This window comes from Podarcis muralis, chromosome 10 (assembly GCF_964188315.1).
Source record: "Podarcis muralis chromosome 10, rPodMur119.hap1.1, whole genome shotgun sequence".
Lineage (NCBI taxonomy): Eukaryota > Metazoa > Chordata > Lepidosauria > Squamata > Lacertidae > Podarcis > Podarcis muralis.
This window is the reverse complement of record NC_135664.1, coordinates 64,060,076-64,076,625: the sequence shown is the minus strand read 5'-3', so window position 1 is coordinate 64,076,625 and position 16,550 is coordinate 64,060,076. Positions and strand designations below refer to the sequence as shown.

General features: G+C 43.5%; 1 protein-coding gene across 10 annotated transcripts in view; it reads right to left on the bottom strand.

Annotated features, from left to right (window-relative positions):
• The window catches only part of SOX5 (SRY-box transcription factor 5), a 771,121-nt gene that overhangs the window by 241,176 nt on the left and 513,395 nt on the right, over positions 1-16,550 (bottom strand). The window lies entirely within an intron of this gene.

Genomic DNA, 16,550 nt, shown 5'->3' with positions numbered 1-16,550 from the left:
TAGAAGGATAAAAAGGTATCCTTTCAGTGCTTTATTTTGTTTTCATCTGTCGTCATAAAAAAGTCTGTGGTGGAAAAGCTTCAGAAGTTGGAAATGGCCTGGACCTCTCTGGAATTAAGTGAGGGCCAAAGGAAGGATTGATGTCCTTTCCCCAAAGACATTCTAACAGACACTGAAGCAACCTCAGACCAGAAAGAGTGCAACTGATTAAAAAATGTTGCAGAATCCGGTTTGGGGAACTCTGATTGTAGACGTGCCAGTTTTCTCTTTGTCCACACCAATGCCCAACATGCAAGCATGATGTCTGACAAACTTCAAGCTGTGAGATCTGGTAAGGTTTAGCATTTGTGCTCAACTTCATGCAACCATAGCTTGGTCTAAACAAATTCAGAGCTGCCACCATTCTCCCCAACTAACACGGCGAATGTTTACATGAGGGATACATAAGGCTTCACATTCCAGCGTCGTCCCCCCCTCATTCCTCCTTAGATCATTAAGCTCCCTCGTTCTTTCTGCACAAACAAAAGATGAGCTAATAAAAGTTCATCGCTTTCTTCTTTGGCTAAGGGGGGGGGATTAATGGGGTATCTTCAATATGTGAGGAAGCTGACATTTCAGCTATAATTTTGGCAGCAGGCAGATCCCATTTACCTTCTGTCATGCCCTTACCAGACTACAAAGAGGAGAAAGGCAGAAAAACGAGGAGAGAAAGTTGAAAGAACGTGAGAAATATTTAGGATGCTCACGCTGAAGTGCAAAAAAAACCAAGTCCCAAGGAAAGGAATGCTGTTTAGTGCAAGCTCCTGTTTTATGAATCATGTACCAAGTATAGCCCTATTTGGGCATTCATTACTCATGCAGGGGATGCGGGTGGCACTGTGGGTTAAACCACAGGGCCTAGGACTTGCTGATCAGAAGGTCAGCGGTTCGAATCCCCACGACGGGGTGAGCTCCCATTGTTCAGTCCCAGCTCCTGCCAACCTAGCAGTTCGAAAGCATGTCAAAGTGCAAGTAGATAAATAGGTACCGCTTCGGCAGGAAGGTAAACAGCATTTCCGTGCGCTGCTCTGGTTTCACCAGAAGGGCTTAGTCATGCTGGCCACATGACTTGGAAGCTGTCTGCGGACAAACACTGGCTCCCTTGGCCTATAGAGTGAGATGAGCGCCACAACCCCAGAGTCGTCCGCAACTGGACCTAATGGTCAGGGGTCCCTTTACCTTTACCTTTATCTTTACTCATGCAGAGCCAATCGGGTGAGGGGTAGAGTGGGGTCATACCATTAAGTCCTTATCACCCCCATCCACATGTAGAGGTAGAAGGTGCAGAATTTTGGGTGATGTTGTTTTATTCGTCCAATGGGGTTATCAGGCATAATCCTTAGCCAATGTAGCTAGAGAGGGAAATATGGTTTAGGGCAGGGGTAGTTAACCTGTGGCCTGCAGAGGTTGTTGGACTCCATCAGTCCTAGTCAACATAGTCAAAGATCAGGAATTATGGGAACTGCCTGGTATGAGGATACCGAGAAAGCATCTAATCCCCAGTGCATCCAACCAATGAACACATCCTGCAGACACCATGCTGTCAGGAGAGCCATTCCACCTGACGCCAGAACCAGGCCTTTTGTGTGGCATCCCAGACAACCACCTCAAAGGGACAGGAGAAATATGCTACCCTTGATGGTGGCCGTTTTGAACCCAACCCATGAAAAACAGAAATGAGGGGGGAGGATATTAAAACAGCACTTTTTAAAAAAAAATGAAAGCTGATAGTTAGAACCACAAATGTGTTTGAGTGCTGAGTTGATGTTTGGCGCCAGAGCATAGCTGCCCATATAAGGACACCCACCTCTTGGCTTAACCGGTAAGCAACCTGTGTCAAGAGTTGTTAGGAGGTCTCCATTCCCCTCCCAGAGCTGCAGTTCCAAAAGTGTTTGGGAACTCAGAGGCAACTCTGGGAATTGTAGCTGTGTGTGTGTGTGGGGGGGGGAAACAGGGGTCTCCTCAAAACTCCTTAACACACTATGGTTCTCGTAATTCTTTGGGAGAAGCCACGACTGTGTCAAAGTGCTATCGTGATGCTGTCAATGTATGGTGTGAACGTGGCTTAAATGGCTGGCATCTGGGTGCCAATGATGCCAATTGGAAGCTGTGAAGAACTTGCCTGCAATGCATTGAACACCCCATCGCACAACAAGAATGGTTCTGGAAGCACTCTTCTATTCACAATATGCCTCAAGTGGCCTGCATATCCAGGAAGCACAACAGTCAAGGTAACAGCACCTCTTTCAATTCTTGCTCTTCTCAAGAATGCAGAAGCACACTTTTCTCTTTTCCTCTCCGGACACTTTTCTTTTTGCTGAGGAAACTGTTTTAATCTTCCTCAATTCAAGGTGTTAACTGATTGGCAGCCCCGCAGTTCTACAAGCGGCCCAGGCCGTTCGCCTGGCCTTCTGCTCAAGGCTCTAACGATTTAATGTCCTTATTTATTTACTTCCCCCCTGTTGGCGGCCATACTTCTTTCCTTCTCCACTCCTCCGCAAGATGCTATAAACCTGAAAGGATTTTGGTGAAGCCGTTGCCTAGAGGTGGCCCATACGGAGCGTGAGCCAATCACGCTCAGAAGGGAAGCTACCGTACCTAAACAAACCATTATCGGCTCATCTTCGGTCTTTGTACTTCATCTCCTTTCCTTTTCCTTTTTTTTTTTGCTATTACCTCACGGGATTAACTTTTATCTCTAATCTCTGCTCTGGCCAACTGTCAGGGAGCCTAAAAGCCTCCCGGCTTTTAATCTGTGTGTAATAATACTGCTGTTACTAACAGATAACTGTGAAACAACATGGAAGGAAGGGCGATCCGCAAACCCGCAGAAGGGGCTGGCTTGTCAGAAACAGCTGCACTGGCTTCTCACCTGAGAGGAAAATGGGAGGAAGCCACAGCAAGCTTTCCATAGTTCAATAGTGTATCACACCATCCATTTGTATATGCTAATGGTGAACTCGATTCTCTGAGGGCTCATCTTCATGCAGGGAGAGAGAAAGAGAAAGAATGGGGAGCTCCAGCAGGAAGATTTATTGCAAGCCGACCGCATGAGAGCAAGTGTGATGTAGTAGTTAGGATATTGGAGTTCTGGTCCCCACTCAACTATGGGGTTTACTGGGTGACCTTGGGGCAGTTGCTGTCCCTCAGCTTAACCTACCCCACAGGGTTGCTGTGAGGACGAAACAGAGAGACAGAGAACCATCTGTGCCACCTTGAGCTCCATTTAGGGATGGTGAGATACACAGGCAATAAATAAACAAAATTTCAGAACAAATTCTTTCTGGTGGGGAACACATTTTTAAGAGCAACTCAGTTCAAATGCATGGGGCACTACTGAAACACATACCTGACATTTAGAAGACATCTGAAGGCCCTGTTCAGGGAAGTTTTTAATGTGTGACATTTTAATGTATTTTTAATCTTTGTTGGAAGTCGCCCAGAGTGGCTGGGGAAACCCAGCCAGATGGGTGGGGTACAAATAATAAATTACTACTACTACTACTACTACTACTACTACTATTATTATTATTATTATTATTATTATTATTATTATTACTATTATTACTATTACTATTATTTTATTATTATTATTATTTAGGGGTAGGGGCAGGGGAGAGATTTGATTCAGTTTGCATTGTAACGCAAATTTATATTATGTGCAGTTTCCAAAGCACAAAACGTGAACTGGTTGTAAGTGACCATCAGTCCCAAGATCAGAGTTGTCCAGGCCTCTCACCTATGTTAAATATTCAGGCAAGTTAGGAAACTCCTACTTGAGGACCAAACTTCCAAGGAATTCGTAAGGGAGCAGAAAATGCTAGCAAAGGGAGGGATAAACAAACCATGAGGTTTTATACCACTGAACATAAACCAATGGAAGCAGCGATTACCATGAAGGCAAACTTCTACAGGTTCTAGATTGATGTTTCCCAAAGTGGGCAATATCTTCTCCTGGGAGGCACTGGAATGATCCGGGGTGTGTGGGCGCAGATGGTAGTAGCCTCTGGTGCAATTGGGGGGCATTGAATAAAAGTAAGGGGTTGCCGGAAGCAAAAAGAAAAAAGAGAATAAAATGTTGAAAAACCGTCCGTACGTGTTCCATCTGTTGTGTAATGACACTTGTTGTCAGGTTGGGTGCGGTTGTGGGATGGCGACAATTCCTACCCTGGATCTGGGTTTTCCCAGACTTGGGTGAACCCTTTTCAGCTTCACCCAGGCCTGGGAAGTGGATCACAGCTTGCCTGCCTATTTGGCCAATGGTAGGCTGGCTGCAGCACCTTTGTTTGCTTGCTTAAAGAAGATAAGATTTCCAGAGGGTGCTGAGTTTTGGGGTTTTTTTCTGAAAAGGGGGTGATAGGTCAAATAAGTTTGGGAACCTCTGTTCTAGATCCTAGCCAGTGAAGCACATATAAAATATTTATAATAGACATTTCTTTACATAACCCTCTCTCTTTTTCTTTGTTGGGCTCGTTGTTGTTGTTTAGTCATTTAGTCGTGTCCGACTCTTCGTGACCCCATGGACCAGAGCACGCCAGGCACCTCTGTCCTCCACTACCTCCTGCAGTTTGGTCAAACTCATGCTGGTAACCTCGAAAACACTATCCAACCATCTCGTCCTCTGTCGCCCCCTTCTCCTTGTGCCCTCCATCTTTCCCAGCATCAGTGTCTTCTCCAGGGAGTCTTCTCTTCTCATGAGGTGGCCAAAGTACTGGAGCCTCAGCTTCACGATCTGTCCTTCCAGTGAGCACTCAGGGCTGATTTCCTTAAGAATGGAGAGGTTTGATCTTCTTGCAGTCCATGAGACTCTCAAGAGTCTTCTCCAGCACCATAATTCAAAAGCATCAATTCTTCGGCGATCAGCCTTCTTTATGGTCCAGCTCTCACTTCCATACATCACATGTTGGGCTCAGCATGCGTTAAATGGTGAGTGTGCATGTCAGTGATTGCACACATTCATCTGTGTTGGAAGGCCATTTATTTTTTTTACCCATTTTCCAGTCAATATGGAGAATGACCAATGGATGACAGAGAAGGCAAGCTGATCATATGGAGATGTGTCATACATTGCTTGGTGAAATTTTGCCAAGCAGAGATCCTTCGGATTGTCCCTTAGCTGAGAAACTTGTTGATTTGGTTTGTTTCTTCCCCAATAGTTACTCCAAGATACTCTGCATCTTTGAGCATGTTCAGGCTAAGGGTGAAGGTTATTATATTTCAGCACACATATTTATTTGTTTGATGCTGTGCTATTCTTTATTTAACACGTCAAATAAAAAACTCAGCAAACCTCAAGTCAAAATATCCACATTTAAACTATTTATAAATATGTAGTGGGTTGCTACTTGTTTAATCTCTGCTATGATGGAATTGATTTTTAAAAACTATTTAACTTCACTTTAGTATTTCATTATATTTTATTGTAAGCTACTCTAGGGACCTTGTTGTGCTGAATATGCAAGCTATAAATATACTGAATATATATGCATATTCTCTACATCAGTGTTTATCAAGGTTAGGTTGAAGATGAAGTTGAACTACAATTCCCCTCATCCCCAGCCAGCATAGTCAATGGTCAGGGATGATGGGAGTTGTAGTCCCAACACCAGATAGGGACCCAGGCATAAAATATACTCCTTCAATCTCATACACTACCTAGGTAATCTGAATAGTCCTGCAAGCAGAGGATGTGGAAAGAGAAATAGACTGGGAAAAATCAACAAAGTAAACAATTAACACATTGTGCACATTGTCCAATGTTGTTTGCAATGTATGCATGTTGACCTGGCAAAGGGATGCATTCAATTCTTGCAGCCTGGTTTATGCACAACACACTCGCTTTCAATGTGAATGTGCACAATTATCAGAGTTTATGCACATTCTTCATTCATCTCAGTTTAACTGCAACATACGTGTGTGTGTGTGTAAATACACACACACACAACACTCACATCTATGACTGTTTTTGTTCAAAGCCAACAAAAAAATAAAATAAGGTGATCTAAAAGCCAAACAAATAAACAAACACATTTAGTTTCTCTGAAACCCATATGCATTTTTAATCTGGCTGTCTTTTCAGTCAGCATCTGGCCCCTTTATCAACAGTTCTTTCTGTCCGTATGCTAGTATATGTCTCATTCAGTGAAGGACAATTAGCATCTAGAAAGATTAGTAAGGAATAATACAATGGAATAATCATTCACCTGGCGCTCCGAAGTCCGCTTGCATTGATCCCATACTATGAATATTTTTTTTTCCCCCAGAGCTGAAAATCATAGGTTAATTTAGCTATAGAGACCATCAACTTTCCAAAGACCCAAGAAAGAAAATCATATTTACAAATATGCCAGCTTCAATTTCAAGGTCTACAAGAAGATTACAGGGGTGGCAGAGGAAATATAATAAAACACGAAATCGCTTTTTCCTCCCCTCCTTTGAACACATCCAACAAATCAAATCTCTCAGATCCAAACAGCGCCATAGATATGTATGAGAATGAAAATAAGGAAGATAAAACTACATACACATAAGGCCAGATAAAAACCATCTAATGTGTTACTATAGCTTGGAGTGATGTTAATAATAGTAATAAAAAAAAACCCTGCTTAGACGAGGCATTACCCTCTATCCCCATCACACACAACCTATATGTCATTGCTAAAAGGAAATATATACATGGCATTATACCTCAGTCATCCACACTGCAAGAGGAGGATTGTTCTGCCCAGCAAAGGCCATAGACCGATTTTGTACATGATGAGGAAATAAGGGTAGGCTTTCTGGTGCCTCCATCATTCCGTTGGCTGCTGGAAGTTCGTACCAGACGATGAACGAAGAAGACAAGTAGGTGCCCTGCTGTTTAAGTATTGTTTTGTACTGTGCTGTTGCTTGTTACGTTTCCACGAGACTGCTGTAAACCACTTGAAGTTTTCTGATTGGCGGGTGGCATGGAAATAGTTATATTTCAAAAGGGAAGATAGAAACCATCTCAGTGCTGGATCTTCATCTCTGGACACACATCCCCTCCTGCATGGAGATTTACCAACAACTGTGGGATGGATCTTGGTAACTTTTAACTCTATTAGAGTTTTTGCCTGACAACACTGACTTCAGGAATAACTTTCTTACTGTAAGAGCTGTTTAACAGTGGAACGGACTCCCTCAGAAGTTGGCCGACTCTCCTTCCTTGGATGTTTTGAAGCAAAGGTTGGATACCCATCTGTCATAGATGCTATAGTTGAGTTTCCTGCATTGCAGGGCGTTGGAGGAGATAACCCTTGGGATTCTTTCCAACTCTACAGCTCTATGATTCTTCAAGACATAAGAACTCTGTTTAAACTGTGAGCATCTTGGACTCACACAGCACTGTTGAGTTCCATGCGTGCTGTAAGGTAAAGATAAAGGGACCCCTGACCATTAGGTCCAGTTGTGGCCGACTCTGGGGTTGCAGTGCTCATCTCGCTTTATCGACTTAGGGAGCCGGCGTACAGCTTCCTGGTCATGTGGCCAGCATGGCTAAACCACTTCTGGTGAACCAGAGCAGCACACAGAAACGCTGTTTATCTTCCTGCCAGAATGGTACCTATTTATCTACTTGCACTTTGATATGCTTTCGAACTGCTAGGTTGGCAGGAGCAAGGACAGAGCAACGGGAGCTCACCCCATCACGGGGATTCAAACTGCCGACCTTCTGATCAGCAAGTCCTAGGCTCTGTGGTTTAACCCACAGCGCCACCCGTGTCCCTATGCATGCTGTAACAAGAGCCAATTGCATGTTTGTGGAATGGTGGGGTAAAGCTCCATTCACCCCAGATGACTGGCCCTGTGAAAGAAGCATCAACTAGCTGTCCAAGCAGAGAAAAACATCAACTGAGTGATGCATGCTTGTAGCCCACTGTGGCTAGGGGACAAAATGCTTCTCTTTCAGAAAGGTTTATGGGAAGCTTCTCTGTCAGCATGAATTTCTGGGTCACCCTAGCAATTGCCACTTAGACCCATCTCCCCACATCCATGGACAAGAATGGAAAATGTAATGTAGGACAAAGTTAGAAGGGAGAAAATGTTTTGTGAGGGGGAAAAGTTTGCTTTCTCTAAATAATAAGCATGTCAAGATTTCTCACTTTTCCTATTTATGATATTTTCAGCAAAGATAAAAATACCAGAACATAGTTGGAATGGTGGTTCTCCGCCCCCCCTCCTCTCTCCTTTTGTCACCTCTCATGAAAACTTGGTTAATTAGTATCGCATTGAGTGATGGCCTTAGTGTACATGTGACAATATTCGCCCACACAACAGCTCACTGTGCCACATTAGAACTTAATTAGAAATGGGCCTGTGAATGCCAAGTCTTAACACTGATCTAGGCTTCTTTAAGAATTGCTGGATGATTTCTCATTTGGGGAGGCTGGGTAAGATCGAATAAGAGAGGATTTAGTGGTAAATGCTATCTGCTGGGTTTCAGGTACTTCGTCAGGGGCCTTGTTTAGGTAATTAAAAGGCACGGGGTGCAGGCCCATGGTGCAAATTTGCATACGTTTTCCATACGTTGACTTATATACATCAATGCGAATTCAGGTCAACTTTCAGATGGAGGGAAACCCAACTCTAGCTTTTGCTGTCAGAGCTTACTCTGAGCTATGGGGAGCCAGTAGGATTTCCTGGACCCAATGCGCTGTGTGTGAAAAGAAATCCTCCACAAATTAAGATGGTGGCTGAGTTGTCACTAGCACTGCACTTTGAAGAGTGCCAAGTTACTCTATAAGTTGCTTTTGTTGTTGTTGTTGTTAAGGAGGAAGGAGTAAGAGAGCTGGGGCATGTTGCAAGTTCCCCCTATCCTGATCACCCCTATCATAGGGATAGGGGAAAGGCCTGGGGGCTAAATACAGATCTCCGGACTTCTCTAATTGGCCCTTGAGGTCACACTCACAGATACACCCCTCATGACACACTTCTCACCAGCCCTGCTTTCTACCCTCATGTGTTGTGTTGACTGATGGAATGTGTCCCTGAACTCTGATTACTCCTCTTGCCTCCCTGGATAGAGAATCGTAGAATTGTAGCGTTGGAGGTCCAACCCACTGCAATGCAGGAATCTCAGCTAAGGAAGCCATACTTTGCCTCCTCCCTTGCATCCTCTGCTATTCAGCAGAGCTTTTCTGGGTAGGCCTTTTAAATGTGATTGTTGGTGGGGTTGTATTGGCTTGTTTTTGCTTTTATTGTGCGTTTTGTGTTCTCATGTTGAATTTTTATATTGTGAACTGTCCTGTCATCTTTGGATAAAGGGTTGTATACTTACATTCATCAGCATCTGATTAGTGGAAGTTCTGAAACCCAACACTCCTGGACAGAGCTCCTTCCTATTTCTACCTAATATCTCTTAACTGAGGAAACTGGGGATCTTGTATCTCCACTATAAACAGCTGCAGTTCCAACAGAAGTCAACACCTCTACATTAGGAATATCTTCACACTGATTTCTGCCTGTTATACAGACAGCAGAGGCTGGTCATTAAGGACAAATGGGGCACCACCCACCAATCTTAATCATTCCCTTCTGCCTCACTCTTTTACTTGCAACCAGTCCAGGGCAAGGCAATGCCTACCGGTTGACTCCTCCTCAGTGCCATTGTTGCCCTAGCAGAGCTCAGCAGGGAGAAGGATGGGAAAGAACTAATTGGCTCTGCTGTTGGCCTCCTTGCCTTCCACCCTACCAGCCCCCACTACGTAAAGATGTTACAGATAACCTCTAGCCACAATATGAAATGATACTATATGACTGAATGTCCAGCGAAGTAGTTGTCTCATTGGGTACATTAAAGCAGTTGTTGTTGTTGTTTAGTCGTCTAGCCGTGTCCGACTCTTCGTGACCCCATGGACCAGAGCACGCCAGGCACTCCTGTCTTCCACTGCCTCCCGCAGTTTGGTCAAACTCATGTTGGTAGCTTCGAGAACACTGTCCAGCCACCTTGTCCTCTGTTGTCCCCTTCTCCTTCTGCCCTCCATCTTTCCCAACATCAGGGTCTTTTCCAGAGTGTCTTCTCTTCTCATGAGGTGGCCAAAGTATTGGAGTCTCAGCTTCAGGATCTGTCCTTCCAGTGAGCACTCAGGGCTGATTTCCTTAAGAATGGATAGGTTTGATCTTCTTGCAGTCCATGGGACTCTCAAGAGTCTCCTCCAGCACCAGAATTCAAAAGCATCAATTCTTCAGCGATCAGCCTTCTTTATGGTCCATTAAACCAGTAGGTACGTCCTAAATAATCTTTGATATCAGCAAACACAATATTTTCTAAGTATGGTGAATCTCTACACATAGATGTTGACAATATTCCCAGAAACTCTCAAAACTACTGCCATTGATCAAGTGGTCAGATGATGCCTGCCCCTTCTAAAACCCAAAATGGAGAAACAGGCCACGAACCATCATGGAATTAATTGTGCTTAAGCCTTATAATGTTCTGCATTGTCACAACAATGTATAAGAAATGGAAAATACTACCACGGAGTCATGGCAGGACAGAATGGATGGGAGGATGTAATTTAATAGTCTGTAGCAGTCTTGCGAGCACCCACATGAAAGGATAGCTTGAAAACCCCAAAGTGTTACCTAGCAGATTCCAAAGGTCCACCAAATCCTTTTAACTACTGCTCATTTCAGCAAAAATCATTTGAAAGCCACAATTAATCCATGCTGTTTACAAGTTCCTCAAATTGCATACCATACCACCACTTTACCTTAATGATTTGCGTTCGCTCTTTCCTGGTTACAGATAGGTATTTATTTAAGGCGTATACAAATTAAATGATTTCAAAACCCACAGGAATTATGATTGCCAAAACTATTGTCGATCATGTTGCCCTTCAATTCAACATCCATTTATCCACCATTGGACCCAACAATGCCAATGGGCTTTAGTAGTTATAACTAAGTGTGGGACTTCAGTCTTTCATACTCTCCAGTCTTCTGATGCAGGGATGCTACATTTTCCTTGGACAACAATTTTGTCTCCAGAAAAAAAATGTATTCCCCATCACCACCTAGCACTTTAATTGATACTGGGGCTACTTTGTGGAATGTGACCATATCATGTATTAATTATTTTACTGAACGATGCCAGTGGCATCAATAGTACTGGGTGACAACTCCCTCCATCCTCAGTTTCAGAATGTCTGTTAATGTTCTTGAGATATTGTCATTTAAGAGTTGCTGGTAGTTGCCCGTGGTGGGGGAAGATTCATTGGCATTGTGTGAAACTAGAGTGCAGGCCAGAAATATAAGCAACCCTAACATGGTTACACATTGTCTGAAGGATAGGGTGGGATACCACACCTCTGCCTTTCCCAGATATAATTAAAAGGTAAAGGTAAAGATACCCCTGCCCGTACGGGCCAGTCTTGACAGACTCTAGGGTTGTGCGCCCATCTCACTCAAGAGGCCGGGGGCCAGCGCTGTCCGGAGACACTTCCGGGTCACGTGGCCAGCGTGACATTGCTGCTCTGGTGAGCCAGAGCCGCACACAGAAACGCCGTTTACCTTCCCGCTAGTAAGCGGTCCCTATTTATCTACTTGCACCCGGGAGTGCTTTTGAACTGCTAGGTTGGCAGGCGCTGGGACCGAACAACGGGAGCGCACCCCGCCGCGGGGATTCGAACCGCCGACCTTTCAATCGGCAAGCCCTAGGCGCTGAGGCTTTTACCCACAGCGCCACCCGCGTCCCTAATATAATTATGCATATGCAAAAACCCCTTGAGAAAGGTTGTTAGCCTTATCAAAAGCACACGAGGAGAAACTTCCAAACTTGACTCAGCATTCAGTCCAGGAGAAATCAAATGACACAGGGACATCTCAGCAAGTTTGCAAATCTTATTGAAACTCATTCGGTTGCCATCAAGATCCTTTACATTTTTGCCTGAAATCTCCCCCCTTCCCCAATTTGCTTGAATTGCTCTAAAAAATAAATTACAGAAGACACAAGTTGACATTGAAATTTGCAAATTCTAATTTATATGTATTATGTTAAAATTCAGAAATAAATAGTGTAATGTAAATAAAAGCAAAATCCATTTCACCATAGTGGAAAAGATCACGGCAAGGTGACCTATGTGCTTCCTTAGTTGGCTGTCCTGGTACTATTTGTTGGTGGGCAGCTTCAAGGCTCCTGAACTAACTTCTGATGGTTCTTAATCTTTAAATTGGACTTGGACCAAACAGCCCTGCAAATAAATAGAGCACTTGCCCATTGCTAGCATAGGGAAGAATATAACATTGTACTACACTTATCATTCTACCTGGGCAAGCTTGCAAGAAGGAATTATCCATCTTCTTCTCCCACCATGCACTATTCTGGGAGTTCTCCTGACCCCCCCCCCAGACAATTTTGAGGGGCACGTGGGAAAATGAGAGGGAGGAAAGTGGAAGTCCTTGGACACTGCAACTTTTTCTGCCTTGCAGTCTCTGGAACCCAACTGGCAACTAATGCCTGCCTCTCTAACAAAGGAAATCAGCTTCATGTGAGAGCTAACCTAATAAGATTTAACAGGGCATTCTCGTCAGATTTAAGAGGCCTATAAAGGAAAAGCAATGAATCAAATTACCATTTTAAAAGAGTAATTTCATCACTCCCAACTGGTTAAAGCTATGAGCCTAAGCAAACTTACCTAGGCGAATGTTCCACTCAAATCCATGGAACTCGCTTCATAAAAGGCCAAGGCAAGCCTTAAGGACAGAGATGTCCATTGGCCAGCACTTTAACCTCAAAGGCAAGGAGCATTGGGTGCCTCAGGACCAGGGAACAAATGCAACCCTTAAGGGAGCCTATCTGATTCCAGCTGGGCAGGAGTTCCACAGAATCAGGCCCACAATACCAAATGCACAGCTCCTGGTGGATATGAGCCATCAGTCTGAGCCATGAAGGAGGGCTAGCTGCGACTCCTCCAAAGACCTCATTGATGGGGAAGGCAAATGAGGAATCAGGCAGTTGTTAAGGACCAAGCAAATTAATACAAGAACTTTCAACTATCACCCTTCCATATCTCCACTTTACCTACTGCATACTTCATAAGGTCAATGAAAATTTGAGAGTTATCTCAAGCTCTACAGCAATCCTGTACAGAACTACTAATTTTCTTTGAGATGTATGTAAATAGTCATTGGTATAGTTCCTCTGGCCCAGGTCCAGGTCACTTGGCAGTGAGGTTAACTAAAACTTGAAGAAAACAGCAGTACCCACAGTCACTTAAGGAGCAACTGGAGAAATCAACAAGCAGGAGACACATGCAGGGGTAGACTTGCCTTGCCTTTAAATTTCAGGGGCGCTATGTGCAAGGCCAAAATTTGGCGCCCACCAAACCTCTCACATTCCGTTCCACTCAATGCACTACGTCAACGCTGAAGTGCCCTGGGGTGCCTTTGCGCACAGTACGGCAGAGCCAGTCATGCAGCCCTAAATCCACCTCTGACACATGCCAGAAGCATCTACAGGACAATGTTCCACCACCTATGCCATCTTTAGTTCTGTTTGCTTCTACAGCACAAGGTAAGTAAATGTGGGGGGAAGAAGAAGGAGACTAGTAGTCTGTCTTAAAGAAGTTAGAAGTGTGGCAGTGTGGAGAGAACAGAGGAAGGAGTAGAAAAGAGACTACTAACACAGGGCGGATGATGCTAAATAGTCAAAGTGGTGCAGTGGTGAGGGTACAGTGAGCCAACATGGTGCCACCTAGATGCTTCTGGACTACAACTCCCATCAGCCCCAGCTAGCAAGGCCAATAGAGTGGTGGGAGTTGTAGTCAAACATCATCTGGAGGGCACCTGGATTAGAGTGCTGGACTCAAACTGGGGAAATGCTAGTTCAAATCCCCACCCAGACACAAAGCTCCCTGGGTGGATGGGAAGAATAAACCTGTCAATTTTGGTTTCTCTGTTTCTCATTTTGCCAGCTAAAAAATAGTTCTCCATATTTCCACATCAATTTTGATAATTTTCTTTTTTTTTAATTTGTGAAATTTGACCAGCATTTTCGTGTGAAATTTGACCAGCATTTTAGTGTGAAATTTGTGAAAATTCACCAGCATTTTAGTGTGAACTTCTAATATGAAAATTCATGTGCAATTTTGCGTAACAGGGACATTTTGCAAAGCAAATTCCCCTAAAATAATGCAACTGTGAATGCTATTTTCACTTATATATGCATTTTAATCGACATTTTGCACCACTATTTGCTTCTTCTTTCCCACTACTTAACTGGACTGCCTTGCAAAATGTGAACAAGTGCAATTTTCGCAGGATGGCAGTGTTTTGGTTCTCATATTGTTTTTTGGCAATGTGAATTTGGTGGGTTCACCTTCAAAGCGCAAACTGATTCAAATTCCTCCTCCAGTCTTAACTCGACAACCTTGGGTTAGCCATTCTGAGGGGTTGCCATATTTCGAAGAGGACACAACTGCCAATTTCTACTTTTAATTATGGATCGCTATGACGACTCTACCCATGAAAAAGAGGATGCGTCCTGGAAAAAGAGGACAAATGGCAACCCTACGAGGGCTGTTGCAACTATGAAACGGGGAGGGGGTGCTGAGCTCTGGGGAGAAAATGTGGGCTGCAATAAATAAACGAGTAACCTAAAGATCCTAATTTTATCAGGAGAAAATGGAAGAAAAATAGACAAAGGCAGTATTACAGACAACCTTCCCCTCCCCGTGAAAGAATATCAAAAACTTGTCTCCTACCTTGTATGCTCTCTGTTGGACTAATTTCATTCACATGAAAAATATGTACTGAAAGATAACATTAAAATTTTAAAAAAGACTGACTTACAGAAGACTGAACTCTAGTCCTCTACTTGAAGCTCTGACCTGAAGATGCTGGCTTGATTATGTCCAAGGCACAATAACTGGAAATTGTCTTTAAAATAGTTTGGAACACACATTCCCCTTAAAAAACACAACAACAATTGTGCACATACACAGCCTCTCTCTCTTACTCTAATGCTTACAGAGAGAGATCCACAATGCAGCCTCCAAAAACTTGGCAACCTGTAAAAGTGCCCAGTCGAAAATTACTAACAGCTGGAGATGACAGTTGTTTTAACAGCTGAGCTGACAGGATTAATTTAAATGCACCGAAATCAAAAGTAGATAACACCTGTTTAGTCTTCCAGGGCCATTCGGCAAGGTAGGCCAAAGGGGGGGGGAGGGGGAAGAGAGAGAGTAACGAAGCCAGAATATTGTGCAATTGTGTGCATTTCCGAAGGACAGAGGGACTTCAGAAAAGAATGTCATAGTTTCCTGAAGAGGAAAAGGGCCAGGGAGGGGGGGACGAAGGAGAACCAGAGAGCCACCTTCTTCTATCGACTTTGAACATCTGGTTCCCATTCTGCTCCTCCCCTTCCCACCCCCCTCCACCTTGTCCAAGGTCTTTGACCCAAACCCAAGAAATGGCTGGAGATCAATGAATTTCAAAGCCACGCTTTCTCACTCTCGCATTGCAGCAATCCTCCTGGGTTAATTAATGTATTCTCTTTGAGCTTTTCGGTGCTCATGCCCTCCTCTGTTCCAGGCTTGCTGACTTCATTCGCCATTCTCTCCCCCCACCCCCGGAACCAAAAGAAAACAAAATAATAAGAGGCCCACAGTCTTCAGTATATATACACGATAAGTGCCGTGCATTGTTTACACCATAATAAAAATGATCCCATCACAAATTAGAATATAAGGCTCTCTTTCAGGACAGATTTCTGTCGTTGACGATGTTGAATTCATCTTAACTCCTTCATTAAAATAAATAAACCCAAACTTTCATTTGATGTATCTTTTTAGGAACAGGAGATGGGGATATAAATTTTAGTAATAATAATAATTAACTAACAACCTATGATCCGTAGCTTGGTAGTAGGAACCAATATAGGATATTAGTTTTCCATCAATTAATAAGGGAAGTCAAATTTTATTGAGTTAATTCTATTCCAGATAGCCGTGCAAGTAATCTCCTGCACCAGAAGCACTATTTCAAACTTAGGGGAAGAGGAGAGATCCTGGGAATATTCACGGCCAGATCTTTCTAAAAAATTCAATACATTTCAGCCTTTTGTTTTAATATATCTGGTGGGGAAGGGCATGTAAAACTACTAAACCACCAAATCTAGACAACAAGCCTTTTGTGACTCACGCAATTTGAATGGGCTTCTTTGGTTAGAATTTTGTTTATGCTTCAATACAATGGGTCAATTTAGGTGGACTTTAGTTAAATATCTTCTAGGGGAGGTGTATGGGGTGCCTTCCAGAAGATGAGGGACTATATCTCTCATCTTTGCTGAGCACTGGCGAGGCCATCACAGTCTGACAGGAGTTTTGAGTCTATTATTCTCATCAAATGAGTAAGTCATTTTACTCATGGAAGTGACTGAAAGCAACTTACCAGGGGGAGGGGGACAAATCAATTACCATGAACACAATCAATAAAAACTTAAAACACACAAACAATCACACCTGTACAAATAAAAGACAGATCTTGCAGATCCT